This window comes from Octodon degus, unplaced genomic scaffold (genome assembly GCF_000260255.1).
Source record: "Octodon degus isolate 3935 unplaced genomic scaffold, OctDeg1.0 scaffold00194, whole genome shotgun sequence".
NCBI lineage: Eukaryota > Metazoa > Chordata > Mammalia > Rodentia > Octodontidae > Octodon > Octodon degus.
The window spans coordinates 1,055,764-1,066,313 of record NW_004524770.1 but is presented as its reverse complement, the minus strand read 5'-3'; positions in this window follow the sequence as shown (position 1 = coordinate 1,066,313).

The window sequence follows — 10,550 nt, the reverse complement described above, 5'->3', positions numbered from 1 at the left end:
TAGGCTGAAATCTAGGTGTAGACATGGCCAAGCTCCCTCCAGGGGATTCTAGGGAGACTCCCCTTCCACAGCCAGCCTCCAGCGGGAGCCAGCAGTCTTGGCCTCCCTTGGCTTCCAACTCTGCCCTAGTCGTTTTGGGGCCTTTTTCTCTCTGTCTTTCCTCTCTGTCTCTGTGTCTCTTCTTACAAGGACACTATCATTGAATTTTTTTTTTCATTCGTGTATTTGGCACAGGGTCTCACTACATAGATCGGACTTGTAGTGATCCTCCTGTTTTCAGCCTCCCCAGCACTGGGATCAGAGGCATGTGCCACCATGCCCAGACTCTGTTGCTGGCTCAGTGTGCCCTGGGGGCATGCAGGACCAGAGATCAAACCCTGATCCCTGTGCTTGCCGAAACAGGTGCTTTGTCCACTGAGCTATCTTGCTGGCCCTAAATCTGTGTGTATTAGTTGTCTGTCTGTCTTTCTTTTTTTCTTGATTTTTTTTTCTAGTACTGGGGATTAAACTCAGGACCTTGTGCTTGTTAGGCAGGTGCTTAAGCTGCTGAGCTATCTCCCCAGCCCCTTATCATTGAATTTAAAGCTCACTCTAATCGAGGATAGCCTCATTTTAGTGTAATTATATCTGAAGAGAGCCTGTTCCTGAGTATGGTCATATTCACAAGGTCCAGTGGGTGGGAGTTTGGGGGAGTCCTCTTCAGCCCAATACAGGAATCACAGCTGAGCAAGCAATGCCAATTGGAATATTCTGGAAATGAGTGTCCAGGCACTAAGTGGGCTCACTCATGTGGACAGACAGATCAGTCTGCATAGCATGAGGCTTAAGGAGGTGCCATCAAGCCAGCCCAACTCTGCCAACCAATTACAGGGTGGGGTGAGAAGTGAGGGCTGCACAGAGAAAGAATGGCACAGATCTAGGTTGGCAAGAAACAGAAGGACCTCAAAGCAACTTGAATACAGTACATAGGTACAGCAGACCTGGGCCAGTGCACCTAAAAAGGGGTCACAGCCACTGCTGGGACTACAGGGGGTATGAGGGTACCTGGCTCACCTCCCCCTCCTGGCTCAGCTCCTGTAAGACCAGCAGGCTCAGGGCTCCAGATGACACTCACCAACTCAGTGCCTTGGAACCAACCCTGGGGTCCATGCTGGGCTTCACACTCTCTTTCACTGACTGGACCCCTGGCTCCTGCTCTCCTTGCCTGACCCCTGCTTGGGCTTCAGTCTCAGGGACCAAGTGGACATGGTATGGGGCTCCCTATACCTCAGAGCCTCTGAGCTTTTTTTTTTTTTTTTTTTTTTTTACAGCTAGCTCTGCCGACCCAGGGGGTGGAGCTGACATGGCACGTGGTGCCAGGGATTGAACCACAGTCCCTGTGCATTTGCCTAAGCTTGCCTAAGCAGGTGCCTTAGACAGCTGAGCTATCTTGCCAGCCCCCCCTCTGAGCTTTCTTTGACTGAAGCATAACTGTGATGGCTGGGGTATGTCTCTGGCCCAATGCCAAATGTGGAGGGCCCATGGTCTTCTGGACACTGAATGCTTAGAAAAGCGCATCTGAGACTGTGCATCATGGGAACACCAAAGGCCACAGTGGCACTCGCTCTGCCCAGGGCGTTCTGCATAGGACAGGGAGCATCAGATAGACCCACAGAGCCCTGGGGCCAGTGCCTCCACCTGGAAGGAAGTGGATGGCTCCTCACGTCATGGACAGAAATGGGATACAATGGCCCCCAGCAACTTCTGCAGCAACCCAGTGACTTTGAGGCCAGGAGAGCCATGCCTGCCGCACACCTCTTGCTCAGGGAACCCACTGCCCCACAAGCGCACCTCCCTCCTGCACCCAGGTGATACGCGGTTTCCTAGCAATTACTAGCTTTGCAAGGTTTATTTTTTACTTATTTCAATGTCATTTAGGTATACAGTTTAAAATCCATCTTTATACTCTAAATGCTCAAGGGAGAAAGAAATTCATGCCCCCTCACTGCACTGTACTGCAACACAGGCCTGTCCATCTGTCTGTCCACACCTGCCCTGTCTCACTGCCATGGAAACTACCCTGGGAACCCACAGGACCACCATCTACCATCCAGCCAGCTTGCTCCTTTCCAGGAAAGGTTTGGGTCCCAGCCTCACTGTAGTAAGTGTCCTGGCACCTCACACACACACACACACACACACACACGTAGGAGGTCACCTTGGGGAGGCTCCTACAGGCCAGTCCATTGACCATCTTACAGGTGTTGGTGGCAGAGGACCCAGGAAGGCTGCACCAAAAGTCTGCAGCTGGCTGCTGAGGGGCGGGGTCCAAAGTCTGCAGCTGGATGCTGAGGGGTGGGGTCCAAAGTCTGCAGGTGCTGAGTCTAGACAACACCAGCTATAGCAAACCCTCCTGAGTGCCATACCTGGCTACCCCAACTGCCAGCCTCTGGTGGGGTGGCCACAGGACACCCGTGTGCCTCTACAGGTGGCAGCCATCCAGGTGTAGCTGCCCCTTCTCCACGATGCCTTCTCTGGTCCTTGTGCCTCCCTCAGCTCAGAGTGGAGACCGCCTTGCTCTGCAGGACTCCCAGAAACCTGAGGCTGCTTTGTCTTCTGTGAAGCCTGCTGGCGCTTGTGGAGGCTCCTCCTGCTTTCCTGCCTGCTGGGAGCCACCAACTTCCTTCTGAGTCAGAGCACTTGACAGTTTGCAAACTCCCCTACAAGTGGCTGGGGTTTTTCATTACACAGGGGTTATTGGGCACCTGCTACATCACTGGCGTGCAGAAGGGCTGGAGTTCAAGCTGGCCCCTCCCCTGCAGAGCCCCTCACAGAGAAGCCTACTCAGCCTGCAAAGGAATGTGGCTCGTCATTGCCCCCTATTGGGCACGTGCTGTGAGCCATGACCTTGAAGGACAGGGACAGAGGTTACCACTACAAGCCAGACAGGAAGGGGACAGATTAAAGACACTGCCATGGGTCAGAGCTGTTGTGCAGGCAGGTGCTCAGGACAGGAAGGACACAGGAGAGAAGTGCTCTTGTCCTCCACAGAGGTTTGTGGAGCCAGCTCTGACCCAAGACTTGAGGAGAGCTGGCGTTAGCCCACTGAGGGTGCAGCCAGTGGGCAGGGCTCTCCAGGCAGGTGCACAGTGGAAGCCAGGACTCTGAGAGGCTGCCTGTCCACTGCAGGTGGCTCCAGCAGCAGGGACCCCCCACATCCTCTGCTGGGTGCGGTGCTGGGGCATCAGCATCGGAAGAGCACGGAGCACAGCTGACGAAGGAGCTGGAAGCAGCTCTGGATCCAGGAGCAGAAAGCAAGCCCCGGGGAGACAGAGGAAGTGCTGGGCGACATGGCCAGTCCGTGGCCAGCTTGTGTGAACTTGAATCTGCTCCTGAGCCCTAGCACTGCCCTCCTGCCTGCCCTCTGCAGCATCCAGGGGAGCAGGGAGCAGCCCAGTCTGTACCTGAAACCCACCAGCCCCGCCATGAGCGCACCACCCTTTGCTCCCCTGCTTTTGCAGGAATGATAGCCAGGCTTCTCAACTCCACTTTGCCAAGAGCACCTTTTCCCACCATGAAACACACTGCATACCCAGGACAGTGCCAGGTGGTCCGGGGCCCAGGTGCCTCGAGGGCAGCCGCTCACAGCCAAGGCTGAGCAGGATGCAGACACTGGCGATATGTGTGCTTGTGGTGCACCACCTCAGGCTGCCCTGACCTCCAGCCAGCCATGCAGGGTGCTGGGAGAAGACCCACTCAAGGCTTCACCTGGCTGTGGGGCAGGGACACTCAGCCTAAATCCCCTGCAGGACACAATAGAAATGAGGTGCCCCAAGTCAAACACAGAAAAAGGCTCTACCTGCTCCCTGGCTTTCTGGGTGCATCTCGGCGTTTTTATGTGCTGTTTAATGTTGTGCTTCCTCAAGCAGGGGGAGTTCAGATTCTCACACACCATGGCCACCTGCCTGACCTGGATCGGGCTTGGGCCCCACCCAGGTTGCTCTAGCAGAAGTCACTGGGTCAAGAACTGGCTGGGGGAGAGGAGAGGAAGTGGGACTGTGCTGAGCGAGCAGGGCCCACTCTCATCAGCACTTACAGAGCACAAGCTCCGAGATGAAAAAATCCAGGCCGTCAAGATACTGATTGCAGCGCCTTTGGTCCAGGGTCCTTTGGGGCTGTGCAGATCACACCCCATGAATGGGCCCTGGCTCTGGAAGACTGCCGGGTGTCAGAAGGCGCAGGGCTCACCAGGAGGGCTCCATGGGACTACAGCAGTGGGAAACAGGAGGAGGAGGAGGAGGGGCAAAGCCAGGCCTGGATGATGAGGCCCAAAACATGAGGAAGAGAAGGCAGGCAGCACTGGCATGAGGGTAAAGGTGGCCTGAGGGCTCCAGGTTAGAGCTGCAAGCAAGCAGGCCCTGCCCGCCCCACACACTGGAGCCCTCCAGGGGAGCACCCTGGGCTGGGTGAGTTGTCTTAGAGGGGGGAGCCCCGCCTCCCATGTGGGTAGTGTCCACACGGCTCCCACATCCCGACTTCCACACTGGCCAGCACACATCCGCCCCCTCCATCTGGTGGCCGCACTCAATTTGCTTGCAGGCACTCTGCAGTCTCCTGGCTTGTGGTGTGCACCTTTCCCTGTGCTGAGCCTGTGAGCCCTGCCCAGGATGGTGGCTATGTTTGCAGATCATAAGAGGCTTTCTCCTGGGTGTTGCTAGTCTGTCAGCAGAGGAATGGTAGCCATATGGAGCAAGCAGGGAGGCAGGTGAAGAGCAAGGTTGTTTGGACCCCTGGATCCTAAGGTGCCCACCTCTGTGCCTTCGCCACAGGAACCAATACATGTTGTTTTGCTGAAGCTCACTTTCTGCACCTGCAGCTCAGCATCTGACCATAACAGCAGAAAGCAACACCCACCGCCAGCCTGAGCCATCCCTTGAGGACCTCAGCCCCACGCAGCCCCATCCGCCTTACCCACTACCCTGCACCCCAGCCCTGGCCCCACTCACCTCTGCACCCTCAGGGGCCTGCAGCTCGCTTGTGCACTCTCTCTCTCTCTCTCTCTCTCTCTCTCTCTCTCTCTCACACACACACACACACACGCACACACACACCTGACAGGCTGTTTCTCATTCCCTGCACTCCAGAGATGGTAGTGGCTCCCTGGCACCTTGTGCCCACTCTGAGAACACTTGGTTTGCTTGGAGTTTTTTGTTTGTCTGTCTGTCTGTTTTTAGGTCAGGACCTCACTGTGTGGTCCAGGCTGGCCTTGGTCTCACTGTGTAGCTGAAGTTGGCCTCAAGTTCTCTTGAGGCTCATGGCAATCCTCCTGCCTCAGCCTTCCAAATGCTGGAATTCTAGATGTGTTCCACCACACCCGGCTTCGCTGGGGTCCAGCGCTTCGTGGCTCTGGTGGTCCACGCTGGGCTTGGTCCACCCCAGCATAACCTACTAAGAGCCTCATCTCCAAGGCCCCTGGCGTCCAGCCCTGTGCTGTTGCCTCCTTTGCGTCCAGCAGAGGGAGCTCTGGCTCAGAAGCTGGGGCTCTCGCTGCCTCCCAGCTCTGAGGTCTGTTCTCTAGCTAGAGGCAGCAGGTGGGAGGGAGGCTCATCCTGCCAGGGATGGGACTTCTGGGCCTGCCGGAACTTCTGAGCTGCACTGTCTACTGCAGTAACCACTGGTCTGCACTGCTGCTGCGCACTTGATGTTGGAGACTGCATTTTCAGTCAGTTAATACAATTCAAATGGCCAAAATGGCTTGCCCGGGTGTTCAGGATAGCCTAGCTCAGCCCCAGGCGTTCTTGCCCACATCCCAGGAGCAGCATGTCTGGCCCCCAGCCTAGAGGAATTTAAGTCCCCTGAGGGCAGATTTGGGGCCCACATGTCCAGGGATTCCCGGAGCGCTGATGATCCTTCACCCTGGCAACTTTGCTCCACCGGTGTGGGATGCCAGGTTTGTCCCTGCAGCCTGCAGCTTCCGCTTCCCTTCCCTCCCCCTGTGGCCCGCGAGCTCCATGATCCAGCCCTTCCTGAGGCTGAACCTAACAACTGCCTGAATTCCTAGGCCGGAGTTTGGGGGCACAAACTCACAGCAGGGTGGCCAGTGGACGTTTGGGTGGTGCTGCCCCTCCCCTGCCCTGTCCAGCCCTGGGAGGGGCCCCTGGCCTGTCCCTAGCCCCAGACGTCCCCTGCTGAGCTCCACAGCCACCAGGGCCCACGGCAAGGGCAGGAGGGAGCCTGGGCAGCGATGCTGACCGAGCGTGAAGAACCCCGCCCGGCCACAGGCGCCAGGACGTGCGGCTGACTCCAAGGGCCCACGTTGGGGAGCAGCCACCGCGGGTGCCCAGAGGGGCCGCCCCGACGGCTGCACTCGAGGAAAAGCTGCCCTCCTGTGTCCCCCATCAACCGCATTCGCGTCCTGCCCACCCGGGGCAGCGCGGCCTGTGGGGAAAAGCCGGCGTGGCGCGGGGCATTGCGCCTGGCCTTCCCGAGCGCCCCCTGCTGGCCTCCCAGGGCTCTGTCTGCGGCTCTGCCCGGCCCTCAAGAGCAGGGCTGTCACGTGCTTCCAGGGCCCGACACTCAGACCGCACGCCTGGGAGACGTCCAGGGAGACGGCCCTCAGGAGCACACTTGCCCCCCCCCCCGGTGCTTGAGCCCCAGGCTGCTCCACGTCTGCTGTGGAGCTCGGGGTCCCATAATCCGGCCTTAGGGTACTCTCACTGCCCATATGGAACCTGCCACCCTCTGGTCCACACTCTTCTGTGGCTCTTCGGGGCATCACGTTGGTCACTGCGGGAATCAGTGGGGAGCTCAACTTGCAGTTGCTGATCTGAGAGAGGTCACAGATGGCACAGGCCGCAGAGGCTGCCCCTGAGGCCTGAGGGTCCCAGGTGAGCACCTCAGGGTGCTCTGCTCTTGCCTGCCCAGCCCCTTACTCCACACCATGCCCTCACCAGCCTCAGAGCCCCAACTCCACCCCCGGGGTTCACAGATCTGCTCTGCAAACACAGAGGCAAAGCGGTAAACTCCGTTGTTCCAACAGGGTACCCGGGCCCTGGCCAGGAGTGAGGCAGTCACCCATAGGCCCGCAGACAGAGCCCCCACTCCTTGTGTGTGGGCCTGAGGCTCCTTCCAGAGGAACAAGTTCAGGGAGGGGCCCAGGCAGGCAAATGGAGCCCCAGGTGGCTCTGCCTTCGATGGCAGGGGCCCCTAGGACCCTAGACCTCAGGGAGCCCAGTAGGACCTGGGGCTCCCGCAGCCCAGCTGTGCTCTGCCTCCCGGCTACCCTCCTACCTCTCAGCCCGCAGCAAGCCTGTGTGCCTCCTTGCGCCTCATTTCCTCACCTCTGCACGGTGCCAAGCTCCGCGTCCAGTCAGAGGGCGATGTGTGTCTCTGCCAATGCGCACTGAGCTCCCAGACTGGCACAGCTTGAATCGGGGCCCTCCCAGGGTCTCCTAAAGTGAAGTAGCGTCTAGCTGAAAGAAAAAATGCTCTCCCTTTAGCCCCCGATTGTTTGGACCTCACTAGGCTCTGGTTCAGTTCCATCTCTTATTCCAGGCTAATCGCAGCCTTGCCCAGTACACCTCTCCCAAAAAAGTTGAGACTGGCTTATACTGAAGTACTAATGACTCGTGCAACATTGCTAGAAAGCGAAGAGGAAGACACTCTACGGTGATGGGTCAGGCTTCAGCCTGAAAAAGATTCTTTCTCTGGAGTCTGGAATTCCCTCCCAACACCCCAGTGTACTGCAGAATGTGTCCAGCCAGCGCCCTGGGGAGCCCAGCCCTGGCCACCTGCAAGTGGAACCAGAGCTCATTCAAAGGACACTGTGGGCGGCAGCCCTGGGGCAGTGGAGCAGCCAGGAGGGTGTGCCCAGAGGAGCGATTCTTCACCTGCCTCAGAGGGCTGGCCCTCATCGCCCAGGCCTTTGTGTGGGGCACTGTCACCCCCCCTGGAGGGTTGTTACCTACCCAGCAGGCTCCAGGCACTCATGAGAGCAGGAACTCCTTCCCTGGCCACAGCAGCAAAGCCCTGTGAATCTGTGGCCAGCCGGCCCCAAGGCCCTCTGCCCACCCAAGTACTGGGTGGTCAGTTCTCGAAGGACAAGTGCTTACGGTGGGCCCTCCAGTTCCCTCGGGGCTTCCTCATCCCAAAAACTGACGTGCAACATGGAATGAGACCCCAGCTGAACAGCGCAGCAGATGCACAGGCCACCTGAAGGGACATCTGGAAGGACACAGCAGGGCGGAGGCGGCAGTGCTTGGCCTGGGCGTGCACGTTGGTCCAGTCTGAAGTCAGTGTGGATCCAGCGGGGCAGAGCAGTGCCAGCCCCACACCTGCGTAAATCCAGAAGCGTGCTGGTGCCACCCACAGAGGCAGGCCCGAGGCAGCTTTCCTCTGTTCTCAGTATTCCTGAGCTTTCTGGAATGAGCCAGTGTCTCTGGCCCCCTGCTTTTCAACAGTTGAAGCACACATGGATAGTTCCAGCTTCAGGAATTTCAGCCATGGCTGCATTTGGCAGCAGCTGCAGTGTCTGCCTGGCTCCCCCTCTCCTGTACCTCTGGATGCAGGGTGTGGGAGCCTCGAGAAAAGCAGCCCCTGATGGCTCCTGTCTGCTGTGGGTCAGCTCGTGGTGTAGCTTCCGCCATGTGGCCCCTCTAAGTTCCCGTCCTTGTGTTTTGAAATTAGAAAAGGGGTTTGAGTTTGGAATTTTCTGAAGTAATAGAAATGATGTCCTGTCCTGGTCCCAAGCAGACATCTCCCTGCCCCTCAAGGTCCCCAGATACAGAGTGAACTTGGGAGCTGGTGGGGACATGCCCACACCCTGACTCCCATGCCTAAGCGTGGACTCGAGTGGGGGAACCCACTAGCTGAGGCCTGGGCTGCAGGGGCGGGTGCTAACGTGGCTGTGGTGGCCACTTCTGTCACTATGACTTAACAACCTGAGAGAAACCACCTGGGGAGGAAGGCTTGCATGGCTCTCGGCTCCAGCCCATGAGCAGGGTGCTGCTGCTACTAAGGCTCTGGCCCAGAGGAAGCGCCGTGGCAGAGGACAGCACCCAGCTCATGGCTGCCGGCGAACAGAGAGAGCGCAAGAGCCAGAGAGAATGGGCCAGGCCCTGGGGCCGCAGTCACACCCAAGGTCACGCCCCAGGTCACCCCTCGGCCGGGGCCTTCAGCCTGTCACCCCCTTCCCAGCTGTGCTGCAGGGGCTGTCTCATCAAGGGATTCAGAACCCATCATCTCTCCAGGGCCCAGTCTGAACATCGCCACCCTCTGGGCCACATCACCACTACAAGAATCTGCTGGGCCAAAGGTCCCCAGGAACTCTGACTAACCCTGGTGAACCAGGCCCTTCGCTGAGAAGGACTAGAGGACCGGGAGGTTGAAGGCCTGGTGACCTTAACCCCATCTGAAGCAGCAAGCCGGAGCTCCTCGGCTGCTCCACTGAGCTCCCTGCCTTGTACCCACAGCCTCTCCCAGATGCTGAGCGCCTGGCCAAGCACCCCTCAGCTGCACATACCCTGCTTGTGGCCCTGGCTGGACTGGCAGGGTGCGTGGGCCTGGGGGCCATGCAGCTTCCTTCCAGCCACAACTCTGTCCCCATTCACAGTGGAGCATTTGGCTCAGGCCTCTGAGAGGAGAGGCCTCGGGGTCTTGCAGGGAGCTGGGCAAGTCAGAGGCAGGGTGTTGGCCCAGGGCTCAGCCCAGCCCATCTCAGCTGGCCTGTAACAGGGTGGTCTTCACCTCTGCCCTCGGAAGAGCTCAGCCCCCCTGTATGGTGCCCCTCTTTTTCTACTCCTGTTTCATAGTTCCCCATACTGAGCAGGGACTCCTGGGGCTGAGAGCAGGAGATGCCGTGCCCCGTCTTCTTTCTCTGTGCCTCTCCCTGGCCCTGGGGTCTCTGATCCCAGCCACTGGGGAGCGCTGGCTTCTCTGGGGTTTCGCACTCCTCCTATCATGCTAACCTCTGAGCTGGAGCTGGTTGCTGACCAGGTGTGATCAAAGCCCGTGGGAGGCGGGGGCACTGCCAGGTGCAGACAGGTGCCACTGGGACTAGACCTGGGCAAACACAGTCCAAACTTTGGGTTCCCCACCACCACCACGGAAGGGCCAGCCCCACACCAATGGGCCGAGGCTGGGGGAGGTGGGCCAGCTCTGAGGAGAGAGGAGCAGAGCCCACCAGAGGTCTCAACAAAGCTCCAGGAGGGAAGGCCATGAACGCCTGGACAGTGCTACGCAGCAGGCGCAGGTGGTTAGGACTGCAGCCCTTCCATGCCTCTGGTGTCACAGCCCTTCCATCCCTCCTCTGCCCTTGCTGTGGCCCCCACAAGAGGGCCTTGTGATGTCCTGCTGCAGAGAGCACATGACCTAACTGTCACCCTGGTCCCTTCCAGAAAGGGCTGGGCCCCCTGGACACTCCCTCACCCGGGCATCTGTGGCAGGACAGAGGTCACTGCCGCACCCAGGGAGGCCCAGAGTGGACCCCCACAGCAGGCCAGCGAGGCATACTCAGGCACATTCAGGGCTGGCACAATCTCTGTGGTAAGCCTGGCTGGGCCTGGTGTTCTTTC